A 15,171-nucleotide genomic window follows, 5' to 3' on the forward strand; every position below is an offset into this window, starting at 1 on the left:
TATTCTATATTATGAGACATTCTTCAAATACAACAGAATCATATAATTGGCTAACAGTAGAGAAAGCAATATCCAGGGCTGATTGTGGAGAGGGAGACATTTCTTTGGCTGGCAGCACAAACAGCTATTTTATTGGCTGGCAGAGGAGAGAGCAATTTCATTGGCTGAAAGTGGGAAGAGCCATATTGTTGGCTGACAGTGGAGCCTAGCATTGTTATTGCTCTGGACAATGGAAATTACTGTTTTGTTGACTTAATATAAAAGCAGCCATTTTGTTGGCATGGAATAAAATAAAAAAATGGAAACCTGGAAAGATTGGTAGAATTTTTTTAATGCAGTCGTAATAACTATTATGAGATTTGTAATGAGGGAGATCTACTAAAACTGGAGCACTGAGAATCTGGTGCAGCCAACCAATCAGCTTTTAATTTCAGCTAATTCAATTAAGCTTTGATAATAAAAACTGTTGGGGGGGGTGGGTGGGTACCTGGTTTTGACAGGTACCCTCTCCCACTTCTGGTCAGATCACTGCATCGATCTACCAAAAGTCCCCCTCTCCCACAACCTTCAGGCACATGTCACAGGTCCCAAAAGGCTGCAGGACTATTAACAAAGCGCAATTCAGCTTTCCAGGGGTCCAGCGCTGTGCTCACTTGAACCACTTCTTTGTCGGTATTTGGTCCCTGGCGCTGGACCCCTGGATGTGTAAATATCCTTTTAATAAAGTCAACAGCTACAGTATTTGCTATCTGTATACTATAGGGGAGATGTACCTTCACTTCCTGTCTCATAGCCAAAACAGAAAGTAAAAGGAAACCTTTGCCAATTAGGGGAATCCATTCTGTTAAAGGTGAAGTGGGGCCGAAGCCCTTTTAGCCATACTTCTTCTGTGTGTCACAACTCACAAGTGTGCACTTAGTTCTGTCCACCTGTGACCAGTAATAAGCCAACAGTAGGCTATACTCAGTCGGTCCAGGCTCTGAAGGGATCCCAACTTTAATGACAGAACCCACCCAGATGCCTGAGTGGCAGCCGGCCGAGCCTCTCAGCGTGCCGCTGAGAGCTTGAGCCAGCCACTCCCGCCTTCTCCACAGTTTATTGCTCCATGAAGAGTTGAAGGGGCAGAGCAGAGAGACGGTGACTGACAGTCACCACTCTCTGCTCAGTGAAGACTGTGAACTGAGCAATCAGTGGTCTTTAATTGCTCAGTTCTTGGTGTAGAGGCAGCAGGGGACAGCTGCAGCATTGGATCAATGCTGCCTCCACCTAAGGTGAGTATTTATGTTTGTTTTTCAAAACCTGTACTTCTCTTTTAATTTAGAACGCTAACTTATTTCCGTAATATTCCATGATTGTAATGCACGTGGGTAGGATTACCATTGTCCTCTGATGTCAGAAGCAAAATGGTGTCACCCATAGCTGAAGGAAATCAGCTGTGCAAGAAGAGTTAGGTAGCAAGTAATCAGAGGTGTCTGTCCCTACACTCCAATGAAAAGAGGTTATGGTCCCTAGTATGGGCATAGGTTTACCATTACTGACCTTATTCCCATAATGTGAGTTAACTAGTCACCACTTGTTTTCAATACAGGAACAGAAATAGTGTCTAGCACATAAAGTAAGTATGGAGTCATATTTGGCTCAGAACGTACTGAGGACATTGGAACAACATGACCTCCAGGTAATTATTAGAAGGATAGGTTGGCAATGACAATCTACATATTCCTTCAACAAAGGTTTCCTTTAATCTTCATACCCCAACCTCTGATGCTAACCTTAACCCCTTCTAAGCCAAAATTGTGCTTGCCAAAAATATTAGGCCATCCAGTTTTAAAATTGGCACCCATTCTCTGTGCCAAAGCAAAGCATTGCCATGCGGCCAGGACACCAAAATTCCAGGAAATCAAGTGATTTATGCAAAACTCGTCCCCAGTCTTCTTCGATGTGGGGGATCGGTACAAGCGCAAGGCTTGGAATTAGTGCTGGTCACTTAAAGCGTAACAGGTTTACAAACATTTGCCATCGCTGCATTTCTAATTTCTCAGTTACTCGGCCTTTCCAGTGTTTGTTAGTTTAATAATGTGCAACAGGTGTGTGCTTAACATTAACACCTCCGACAGAGACCACACACAGACACTGTATCACATTTACAGCTTCTAAACTCTACTGCATAGTCCATAAGAGAAAGAGAATTGAATTATAAGGAAGGCGGAGGGTGAAGGAGAGAGACTGGGGTAAAGGGAGAGAGAAAGTGGAAGTAAGACGAAGAAAGGGACAGTGAAGAGAAATAATAAAATAGGAGAGTTGGGATGAGAAGAAATGTGAGTGAAATGAATTAGCAGGGCAAATGGGAATAAAAAGACAGAAGGCTGATTGAGAAAATAGAAAGAGCGATTCTGAAATAAAAAGAATAAAAAGAAAGATTGCAAATTAGTGATGTAAAAATAGTTAGAAGGTGAAATCAGAAGTGAGAAAAAAAATGCTGGGTAATATGAAAACATAGAAGGGAAAGAGGTCTAAGAATGTCAAACATGGAAAAGGAAGTGAGAAGACAGAAGGTGGGAAGGGGAAATGAGAAGAAAAAGACAGAGAAAAAGGAGTGAGAAGAAAGATTTAGATGTACGATATTGAAAGAAAGAAATGGAGAATCGGAAATGAGAATAAAGAGAGAGGGAAAGGGATATGAGAAAAAGAAGGTGGAAAATGGTTGGATGATGATGGAAAGAATTACATGGATGTGAGAAGAAAGAAGGAGGGAAAGGGTCTGAGAAGGAAAAAGGGGGGAAAGGGGTGTAAGATGATAGAAGGATGAAAAATGGGTGGATGATATATGGAATGAATGGAGTGTGAGAAGAAAGAACATGAGAAAGGGGAAAAGGTAGAGAAGGATGGAGGGAAAGGGGTGTGAGAAGGAAGAAGGAGGTAATGGGGTGTTAGAAGGAGGAAGAAGGGAAAAGGAAAGAGAAGAAAGGAGAGAAAGAGGTGTTAGAGAAGAAAGGATAAAAAAGGGTGTTAGAAGGAGGAAGAAGGGAAAAGGTAAGAGAAGGAAGGAGGTAAAGGAATGCGTGAAGCAAGAACGAGGGAAAGGGGTGTCAGAAAGAGGAAGAAGTGAAAGGGGTGTGAGAAGGAAAAAGGGAAAAGAATAGACATGTGCAATTCGTTTAGTTCTAAATTCGTTTTTTTAACAAATTTTGACAAATTAGTTAATTCCGAAATTACGAATTTTCTTATTTCCGAATCCCGATTTTTCGAATCTCCGAATTTCCAAAAATAGCAAAAAAAAAGAATAAAACAAAATCAAACTCATTTTTTAGCAGAGCACATGTCTAGAAAAGAATGTGAGAAGTAAGAAGGAAGTAAAGGGGTGTGAGAAGAAAGAAGGAAAGAAAGGGGTGTGAGATGATAGAAGGACAGAAATGGGTGTGAGAAGAAAGAAGGAGAGGAAGAACTGTGTGAGGAAAGAAGGGGGTAAATGGGTGCTTGAAGAAAGAAGGAGGGAAAGTGGTGTGAGATGATAGAAGAAAGGAAATGGGTGTGAGAAGGAAGACAATCAGAAAGGGGTGTGTAGGCAGGTTGAACTGTGTTTGGTTTTAGTAAGTGAGACAGGATTCCCAGGCTGGGAAGGGATTAAACATGTTTCTGCAATCTACTAGACCACTCATACCCACGTCCTGTTCTCCGGGCTCTACCTCTGGGCTCTACCTCTCGCCTGTGCTGTAAATAAAAGAGGGAAGTGCTCTGTACATGGAGCGGTCTGCATGAGAAGAGGACACAGACCAACCCCAGTATGTAATCTCCAGCTACTTCACAGAGCTCTCCGGAGTACAGGACGTGGGTATGAGTGGATTGTAGACTCATCTGTGAGCTGTGAGCGTAAGTGTGGCGCTGAAGAAACCGGGAAACACAAACAGCATCCAAGCCATTGACATTGCCATTATGGAATCTCACCTCACGGAGGTATGTCTGAGCTACTATGCTATCTTAGTTAGGATTAGGGACAGGACATTATTTGTTTTGTACTGTCATGCGGCATTCTTACAGTCAAGTTGCATTAACCATTTTAAACCTGGTCTGAAGTTATTCAAAGGTTGGGTCTGTAAGGCGCAAAGAGGTATAAAGTAACATCGTTACACAAGGGGCTAACTTGACAAGAGAAGTAGAAGGAGTGTAGTTACTATGAGTAACCAAGTGAAGGAACACGATACAAGCAACCAATTGTTAGGTGTGGTACCTGGTTAGGTGGCAGGTCCTCCTGTAGTGAGGGAGCTGAAGTTCTGGCTCTCACCCTAGAGCTCTGTCTCTGTCTAGTGTTATGGAGATTTATGGCCTGGTCACAAGGTAAGGTAAGGACAGAGTAAGTGAGAGCATGCATGAGGACTGCGCCAGGTGCTCCACGGGACATCATTCTGTTACTGGGAGTAAGGTAACAGAGGTACACTAGAGTGGTGGAGTGGGTGCAGGCTCAGCACGTCCCTCCTAATGCAAACATACAAATTACTGTGTAGTGATTTGGGACAAGTTGCTTTTCAGAGGAACCTTGTGTCTTATTGCTGCACACAGTTAAGGCTCATCTCTAAGTCAAGGAACCACCTTAAAGTTTGACTTTACACATAACCACAGTTTCCGGCTGGTCCCGGACATTAGTAAGCACAAGTATTACCCCACATGCACAGATGACCCGGCCCACACACTTCACATTGTTGGTGTGAGATGATAGAAGGAATGACGGGGGTGTGAGAGAAAAGAATGAGGGAAAATGGTATGCGAAGAATGATAAAGAGAAAGGGTATGAGAAGAAAGGGAATAAAGGGTTGTGAGAGAAAGAAGGTCGGAAATGGGCGTGAAATGATAGAAGGAAGGAAGGAAAGGGCATTAATGATATAAGGAAGGAAGGAAGGGAAGGGGCGTGAAATGATAGACAGAAGTAAGGAAAGGGGGTGTGAAATGATAGACAGAAGGAAGGAAAAGGGGTGAGATAATAGAAGGAAGGAAAGGGGGTGAGATAATAGAAGGAAGGAAGGGGCATGAAATGATTGATGGAAGGAAGGAAAGGAGTGTAAGATGATATAAGGAAGGAAGGGGGATTAAGGGAAGGGACGTGAGATGATAGAAGGAAGGAAAGAGGTGTGAAGCCTCGTACACATGACCGAGTTTCTCGGCTTTTGCTGGGATTTTTTTTTGCCGAGGAAACCGGTCGTGTGTACATTTTTCGACGAGGAAACTGTCGAGGATCCCGTCGAGCCAAAAAGAGAGCATGTCTTCTTTTTCCTCGACGAGAATGGAGAAACTTGCCTTGTCGAGTTCCTCGACAGCCTAACAAGGAACTTGACGAGGAAAACGATGTGTTTCGCCCGTCGAGTTCCTCTGTCGTGTGTACAAGGCTTGAGAAGAAATAAATAAATTGGGTGTGAGACAATAAACTGTTCTGTGTAAGAAGAAAGAGAATGACAATTCAAAATAGAGAAACAGACAGAGACAGAGTAAGAAAATTAAAATAAAAATATAAAAAAAGAGAATAAGTTGGTAGGGAAGTAACAAGATTGGGGAAAAAACAATCAGACAAGTAAAGACTCATAAAACCAAGAGCATTGGGGAAATAGGTGAGGTATGAAAAAAGGTCTGAGAGAGAGCAGGTCATGAGAGAACAGAGGAAATAAATACACAGGGAAAAACACAATAGCTGACTTGCTATTGAGCTTTCATTGATAAATTCCCCATCTGACTGTCCGTTCCCCAGACTCCTCCACCTCCATTGCCCTGCGCTGCACCTGTACACTGGCAGGTGATGCTTGTACAGACAGAAGCCTATTATTTTCCTGCAGATAATGATGATACAAGACAATGATTATTCATCCCTACAAAACAAATGTTTATTTTGGAAACCATGCAGCTAGCTTCACAAACATTTAAACCGGTGATCCACAGACATCAAAGTATTTGCATGTTTTCTGAGGGGTCCAAACACTTGTGTGCCTGCATAGAAAAGACATCAGTTAATAAGGATCAATAGTGTTTGCAGAAGTAAGTGTTCTGCTTTTTCTCCTTGTAGAACAAAAGCTCCCAGTTGATCGGTCATCATTCATCAAACTCAGTTCCGTACAGCGATCTTACAGATTTATCTTTATGGCCAGATCTGCAGCTCAGAATGAAAAATAAGAACTAAAAAATGGGAAAAACCTAATAACATAGATGTTTTATGTATGTTTTAAAGTCTTCTAATAAAGCAGTACTACAGTGCCTTGAGAAAGTATTCGTACCCCTTAACATTTTTCAAGTTTTGCCATGTTACAACCTAAAACGTAAATGGATTTTATTGGGATTTTATGTGATAGACCAACACAAAGTGGCACATAATTGTGAAGTGGAAGGAAAATGATAAATGGTTTTCAACATTTTTTTACAAATAAATATTTGAAAAGTGTGGGGTACATTTGTACTCAGCCCCCCTGAGTCAATACATTGTAAAACCACCTTTCACTGCAATTACAGTCTTTTTGGGGATGTCTCTCCCAGCTTTGCACATCTACAGAGTGAAATTTTTTCCCATTCTTCTTTGCAAAATAGCTCAAGCTCTGTCAGATTGGATGGAGAGCGTCTGTGAACAGCAATTTTCAAGTCTTGCCACAGATTCTCAATTGGATTTAGGTCTGGACTTTGACTGGACCATTCTAACACATGAATATGCTTTGATTAAAACCAGGGGTAGGCAACCTTAAATAGGTGGAGATCTACCTGAACAACATGGGAGAAGTCAAAGATCACAGGGCACGGCATCGCCTCCTCACACCTAATTTAAACTTCTAATTGCCATGCTACCATGTTCCAAACGCATGCATTGCATGGAAATCATGGGTTTAGTTCAGGTGGTGAGGAGGCAACATATTGCCTCCTTGCCATCTGTCAGACACACTCAGATCGCTTTTTTCAGAGGAGCAGCAGTGCCTGCTGCACTTGTGAATGAGCTCTTTGTGGAATTCTGCAGTGCATCAGTATGAAAGCATCCCTATAATATTATGGCCAGTGTATTGCTTCACACTGACCTAAAAATCTCTCCTTTCCTGCTGCTGGCACCACTCTGGAGTGGAGTGCAGTTCCCATCGCTTCGCATGGGAGAGGAGCCAACACTACAGAAGAGGCTTATGTGGCTCTTGCTCCCTACTACAGATCCAACTTTACAAGTAGTCCTCTGCATTGCACTCTGTCTGATGCTCTGGAATGGCGTGTCAGCAAGCCCAGACCGTGATCTACCAGTCACCTGTCCGCGATCTATTGGTTGCTGACCACCGATCTAAACCATTCCATTGTATCTCTGGCTGTATGTTTAGGTTTGTTGTCCTGCTGGAAGGTGAACCTTTGCTCTAGACTCAAGTCTTTTGCAGACTCAGAACAAGCATAGGATGCATTAAGATGAAAGAACATAAACCTTTACAACTCCTTTAATTTTGGTTTGTATGTAGTGTTCCGGATATGCTCATGTTCATCCTGATTGAGATACCTGGCAGCATTTACCTTTTCTGTCATCGCAGGATGCACGCCCTCTAGTGGTCAGCACCCCCTCTCCCTTCTGTTCCAAAGATGGGCCCTTATAGGTGCGGTGCCCTGTTCCTGCGTGTCCCTCGGCCGGACTTTTGGTCAGAGGAAGTTAGATGGAGGTTATATTGTACCTTCCTTCTCTGCCGAGGGCCTGCGGGACGGGGTCTCTGCTGGACCTGAGAATCTAGACAGGCTCATTCATTTGAACCTTCTTGAGTTGGGACTCACTTTATGTATCATTAGCTATAAGTACAGCCACCCTACTTGTTTGTGTACATTACTTTTATCACTTATTTACCTTTGTTGTGGTTCACATCACATATTTGAAGCGCTTATCATTTACTTTTTTTCATTTAATCTAGACAGGCCGCTCGCCTTGTGAACCATAGTGTATCCACATGACCATATTTTTGCTAGCATACGTAACTCTTGTGCCAGCGATATAGTTTGCCCTACTTAAGGGAAAGATTTGTTTAGAATTGAGAAGATGTATATGATGTGATAATGCTCATGACAGTCTATTAATATGATTCCTACCTTTCACATATGTATACATAAGTGCTTACTGTGTGTATCTTGTTTATTTTGTTATAAATAAAGATTACATAAAAAAAGAAAAAGAAAACCCCAATGTAATATTTATTTTGTCTTTTTCATCCGATTTGGCCCTGCTTTAATTATAATGCACTGCACCCCGTAAAGAGAAGAGCTGTAGTATATGCAATGTCCTGTCATCGACCTGAAACATAGCTCAGGAGGACTTGACCAGAAGTACATACCGTACAGCAATATTCTGAATGTTGTTCAGATGGTTATTTCCCTTTAATGTTTATTAATAAGAGCAGAGATAATATTTATTTGTGACATATAAAAGGTGCTTCCCCCTCGATCTTTCCAAAGGTTAAACGTGATCTGAACGCTTTACAGCTCTGAAATTACATGCGGCTTTAAAATGACAACTCTGCATCTTTGTCAATGGAGCTGTCTTAAGTGTCTCATCACCTGTGAATGCTAATAGCAGGTTGTAATTTAATTATTTCAAACCTGCAAGGCAGGTTAGTTGTCACTTTCTCTTGTAAAGGTATCCATGGATCAATGCCTACTCACTACAGCCTCTAATAAATATTTGAAACACAAACTAATCCCACCCATGTTGACCATTTTAGTAAAAATTTTAATATAATAAATCCACAAGGACTTTCTGTACTGTTTCATGGTAGATCTCCTCTTTTATAGAAAATAAAGTACTGATTGCTATCTTTTCCATGATAAGATTGTCTGAGACCCAGCAGGGCAATACATTTATGTGAGGGGCAACCTTGAAGAACCAAAGGCCACTTTCATATCCTACTACACCCCAAATTCAGGATAATTACCTTTTTTTTAAAATAAATATTTATCTCACTGCTTCAGTATAATAAGACAATTGTCCTCATTGGTAGCACGTCACGGGTAGCATTGGACATACTCCTTTACAAATCCAATAAAGACATATACTTAATTGAACATCTATTCAAGTTGGGTACAAAATTAGCCAGAATGCTTTTCCACCAAAACTAGGCCGATGTTTTGAGGGAACTCAACCCCACCAAGCATATATAAACATTATTCTCCTGTTAATTACACCAAAAATTGCCCACTATTACCTCATTCTGATGTATGGGGTCGTGTCCAAAGGGTTGTGATAAATAACATATACTCAGAATGGTCTAGAGTGGTTAGTAGGGTACCCCAAGGCTCTGTCCTGGCACCAATTCTGTTTAATTTATTTATAAATGATATAGTGGGTGGGATAAATAGCTCGATCTCAGTGTTTGCTGATGACACAAAAATATGCAGGGCAATAGAGACACAGCAGGATCTAGAAACTTTACAAGAGGACCTGAATAAATGAATGAGGTGGGCTATTACATGGCAAATTAATTTTAACATTGAAAAATGAAAAGGTAATGCATTTGTGGGGTCAAAACATAAACTCACGTTACTCTTTAGGGGGAGAACCCCTAGGGGCTTCCAGGATGGAGAAGGATATAGAGGTGCTAGTAGAAGACAGACTGAGCAACAGCATGTAGTGTCGAGCTGCGGCTACCAACGTTTGCAGAATATTAGCATGCATTAAAAAAGGAATTTCCTCCAAAGATAAAACTATAATCCTGCCACTTTATAAGACTCTGGTTCAGCTGCATCTGGCATATTCCGTCCAGTTCTGGTCACCAATCCTCTGAAGGGATGTGCTGGAACTGGAGAGAGTCCAGAGAAGGGCAACAAAATTTATATGGGGACTGGAGAACCTTAATTATGAGGAACGACTGCAAGCGCTAAATTTATTTTCCCTGAAGAAGAGATGCTTCAGAGGAGATATGATAGCGATATACAAATATCTCAACGGTAATCCATATGTAAGTAGGAAACTTTTAAGTCCCAGGGAGTGTAAGAGGACACGGGCCACACAATGAGATTGGAGGAGAAGCGTTTTAACCGCAAGCTGCTTAGGTTTTTTTTCACTGTCAGCGCTATACGGATGTGGAGCTCCCTTCCACAATCGGTGGTGTCGGCAGGAGGTATGGATAGTTTTAAAAGACTCTTGGATGGGTATCTTAGCGAAAACAATATACAGGGATATGGGAAATGAAAAAACACACACACCTACACAGGTTGAACTGGGTGGACTGTTTTCTTTATTCAACCTTACCAACTATGTAACTATGTATCCCATCTTTTACTTTGGCTAAAAAACAGAAGTTCTTTGGTAAGATCATTTAACAACTTTGTTCAACCTCAGGAGACAAAACACCTAATAAGGAAATTCTTAGCAACCATTCCGTTTGTTTCAATATCAAACATCTTACATTTTTCTTTAGCCTGAATTCTGGAAAGACCTCCCCTGTTATCAGCTGGATGGTCCATTAAGCCAACAGTAAGGGAATAAGTCCTGATATAATCTTAATGTAAACTCTCTTAGTGTTGTAAAAAAATTGGGTAATTTAGTAGTTAAGGGAAGTAATGGCTAAAAAAATTGGGTAATTTAGTAGTTAAGGGAAGTAATGGCTAAGGCCGCGTACACGATCAGTCCATCTGACGAGAACGGTCCAAAGGACCGTTTTCATCGGTTAACCGATGAAGCTGACTGATGGTCTGATGTGCCTACACACCATCAGTTTAAAAACCATGTCAGAACGCGGACACGTAAACCACATACGACGGCACTATAAAGGGGAAGTTCAAATCCAATGACGCCACCCTTGGAGCTGCTTTAGCTGATTTTGTGTTAGTAAAAGACAATTCACGCTTTTCTGTCTGTTACAGCGTGATGAATGTGCTATCTCCAAAACGAACGCTAGTTTTACAAGAACGAGCGCTCCTATCCCCTCATTTAGTCTGAGCATGCATGGATTTTGAACCGATGGTCGTGCGTACTAACGACCGGTTTTGACCTATCGGTTCGGCGTCCATCGGTTCAATTTTAAAGCAAGTTCTCTTTTTTTGGACCGAAGGACAACTGACCAATGGGGCCCACACACGGTCGGTTTGGACCGATGAAACTGAACTTCAGTCCGTTTTCATTGGTTTTGTCCGATCGTGTGTACAAGGCCTAAGGGTTTAATAGCTATGACAAAAAGGTCTAGTGCCCTGGAATATATTTATAGGGTCAGATTTGTTATCCTTGTGATGTGAGCCGTTGAGGTGGAACATTAGGAACACAACAAAGTTATACAATTGGGTCTAAAGTTCCATAATCAGCGTGTGGAAAAGGTTTTGCCATAGCTAGCTATTGACAGCTTTATGGAGGTCTAGTGAAAGTAGTACTCCTTTTCTATCCCTCCAGTCATCCCCATTTGATTTTAACATTTATTGCCCTTCCAGTTTAGTCTATTAGAGCTCAGGCCCACTTGACCTATATGAATATATTGTTCCAGAAATCCATTGAGCTGAATGGCAAAAATGTTTGGAACAATTTTTAATCACAGTTGATTATTGAAATGAGTCTGTAATTGGTGACATTACTTAAATTTTTATTATACATGGGGATAATGCAAGTGTAGGCTCTGTTGAAGTTGGAATCTGGGAGGGTTCTCTGTCAGCGTACATTAAAATGTTTAACCAGGTGTGACGCTAGCACATCAATTTTTTTGTAGTATAATAGAAAGAAAATAAGAAATCACGCTCTGTGGTACACCCAAAATTGTAGCTGCCAGCCCACCAAATATATATCAACTGACACATAAAAAAAGTTATCAAACATGCTGCACTCCTTAAACAGTGATAAATACACAATAAATAGATAAAATAATACAAATAGTGCATTACAACATTACAAATGAATACCAAAGTGAAAAGATTTTCAAACTCCAAATTGACATACATGTGCGCTTCAGGCACATGATCCTTCACCAAATTATAAAATGAGTATGCTTACCAAATTGTATTGGCCCTTCATTTAGAGAAGTCACTATATGATCATATTGCTGAAAAACTCCATAGCCTCTTATGGCACCCCACACAGGACATTAAAGAATATCTTCCCCAATTACAAATTAAGCATGTAAAAGAGTGAAAGGATACTCCATTGTATAACATCATCTCCAGAAATGTTTGTTTTTAATTGCCAAAATACTCAAAATGAAATCACAGAAAAGCTCATCAATCCAACAAGCCAGTCTCGGGATTGGAAGCAGCCACTTCCGGGTTCAAAGACGCGTGATGATGTCACATGCATCGGCTCCTCTTTATGTGTTTTGCCACATACAATGTCTTCCCGTGGCGTGAAATAAGAGGAAACTCAGTGAACCCAAGCCTCATTTTAAATGCAGCGGAAAGATCATCCCAAAGGAAAATACTGCAAACCAATCATAGTGAGATCTATATAAATATATCAACAATATAATGCAGTAAAGCTATCTGGAACTCAGGCCTTAGAAGCTTTTGACTGCTGGAGAGCAAGTAGGAAATTCTCTGTTGCTATTTTCAATTCCATACTTTAATACCTATAAGCCTGCGATTATGGAAAGCATCGAAGGTTTGTAAAGAACTGATCAATAACTTGAATATAGGCTTGGTGAGGGGTAATAAAAAGGGCAGAATAATATGAATATTACTCCTGGAGTTAGAAAAAAAACTGTGCAAAGACAAATTATTTAAATAAAAAACAACAACATAGGCAGCAGCACTGGTTGGATAAACACAAATGTACATAAATAAAAGAAGAACTGCGCCAAATAGAAGTTAATTTAAATCAGTCCTCAAGAAAGAAATATATTAAAAATAACTGATGATATGTGGCAATCCCAAAGGTGAGTATGAGTAATAGTGCCAATATAACATAAAAAACAAAGAGTCACAAAAGGACCATAAAAGTCCAAAGAAGTCCAATCAGGTAACACCACAGTGCTTGCAAACCAAAGTGCCCAACTCTGTAGATAAATTGGCCGCTTACCAAAAATAAGCCAAAACGCACAGTCGGCTATGACCTAGCCACAGCCTTTAGCTTGTGTACTGCATAGGATGGACCTCAGATCCAATGCGAACACCCTGGACACTCCTCCAGTAAACTGTATACTCGTATGCTATATGACAAGCTCCGTAGCGATATGGATCTTGTCTGTGTATCAGCCTTAGGCCAATTTATCTATGGAGGTGGGCACTTCGGTTTGCAAGCACTGTGGTGTTACCTGATTGTACTTCTTTCGACTTGTACAATCTATGGTTCTTTTGTGACTCTTTGTTTTTTTAGTTATATTGGCACCATTACTCACCTTTTTGATTGCCACATATCATCAGTTATTTTTAATATATTTCTTTCTTGAGGACTGATTTAAATTAACTTCTATTTGGCGCAGTTCTTCTTTTATTTATATACTCCTGGAGTAATGCTTGGGTATTCTGAGTGAAGGAACCATTAGGTTTCCAAATTCTGGGTATTGCACTGTGTGATGATTGAAGCTACAAAAACTGATGTTTGTACAACAATTTTAATTAAAATGAATAAATACATTGAAACAAAATGTGTTCCCTTCCTTGTATATAGCCAACACAGCGCCATAGTTATATGGGCTTGCAGTGCCATAGTTGGAGGGAGTGAACTTGTGGGCCCCCTCCACCACCATGGGAATACCAGCTAGTATGCCCTTCAACAATATCCCAAAGTTGGTATTTATGGGCTGCAAGGCCCATTTTTTTGGACCCCTATTTTAAACCACCAGACGGATGTCTGAAAGGAAGGGGTACATACATACATTTTGATTAAAAGTGAAACAAAAAATCAAGTGTAGTATCTGTTCTTATCAGTTTATTATTTGATACGTCCCCTATCTGGGGACCATATATTAAAAGGATTTTTAGAACATGGAGATGAAAGAAGAGCTTGCTCTGTCCACTCCACGCATCGACCTGGTATTGCAGTACCTCCAGGACCGCTGCACAAAAAAAAGAAAGAAAGAAGTAAAACAAAAGAATCAAACCAAATAAATAGAAATTCCAGCTTCCAATAGCATTTTTATGCCAATGACACCCAAATCTATCCCTCTACCCCTCAGCTCACCCCATAAGTTTCCTCACACATTAATGATTTATTAACACACATATCTGACTGGATGTCACACTACTTCCTCAAACTCAATGTATCCAAAACTGAGCTCATAATATTTTCTCCCTTACACGCCCCTACCCATGACTTCTCTGTCAATGCCAGGGTGCTAGGGGTAACCCTGGACTCTGAACTGTCCTTTCAGGCCCACATCCAATCCCTGTCCGAATCATGCCGCCTCAACTTCTGCAACATCTCCAGAATACGCCCCTTTTTAACCATTGACACCATTAAGCTTCTAATTCACTCCCTGGTCATCTCTCACCTCAACTACTTCAACTCCCTCCTCATCGGATTACCTTTACATAAACTATCCCCCCTTCAGTCCATAATGAATGCTGCTGCCAGACTCATCCACCTTACCAACCGTTCGGTGTTCTCCACTCCTCTCTGCCAATCCTTCCACTGGCTGCGGCTCACTCAATGAATAAAAGTCAAAATACTAACAACAACTTACATCCACATCTCAGCCCCCAGCTACAATGCAAAAATGAAGAAGGATTTCTGGACAGCCGCACTCCAAAACTTGTTGCTTTATTGTAAAACAAAAAACACAGGATACATGCCACAGCAAACAGGGTACAAGCTGATGCGTTTCACACCAAACCTTAGTGCTAAGTCATAGCTTTCAGCTATCAGCCCCCAGCTACATCACTACATCTCCTGAGTTTCTCCCATTCTTTGGAACTCCCTACCCCAATCTGTCCAACTATCTCCTAATCTATCCATCTTTAGACAATCCCTGAAAACCCTTCTTATTAAAGAAGCCTATCGTGCTTCTAACTAATACACAGTTTTTTTGCTTTCTCCATCAGCTCATCCCCCACAGCTATTACCTTTTGTATCACTTGAGCTTCCCTCTCAAAGCCGGTTCACACTGGGGCGACTCATCAGGTGACTCAGCCGCCTGAGAAGTTGCGTCCCATTGTATTCAATAGAACCGTTCTAATAGAAGCGACGCAAGTCGCTCCGACTTAGAAAAAGGTTCTTGTACGACTTCGGGGGCGACTCGGGGCGACTTGCATTGACTTCTATACAGAAGTCATTTTGCAAGTCGC

At 41.1% G+C, this 15,171-nt stretch overlaps 1 non-coding gene across 1 annotated transcript; it reads left to right on the forward strand.

The window, feature by feature from the left end:
• Positions 1–13,759: 13,759 nt before the first annotated feature.
• Positions 13,760–13,954, forward strand: LOC120938556. Its single transcript, XR_005749130.1, has one exon. It is a non-coding gene; the product is annotated as a U2 spliceosomal RNA (small nuclear RNA).
• The last annotated feature ends 1,217 nt before the right edge of the window (positions 13,955–15,171 follow it).

Source organism: Rana temporaria, chromosome 4 (genome assembly GCF_905171775.1).
Source record: "Rana temporaria chromosome 4, aRanTem1.1, whole genome shotgun sequence".
Classification (NCBI taxonomy): domain Eukaryota; kingdom Metazoa; phylum Chordata; class Amphibia; order Anura; family Ranidae; genus Rana; species Rana temporaria.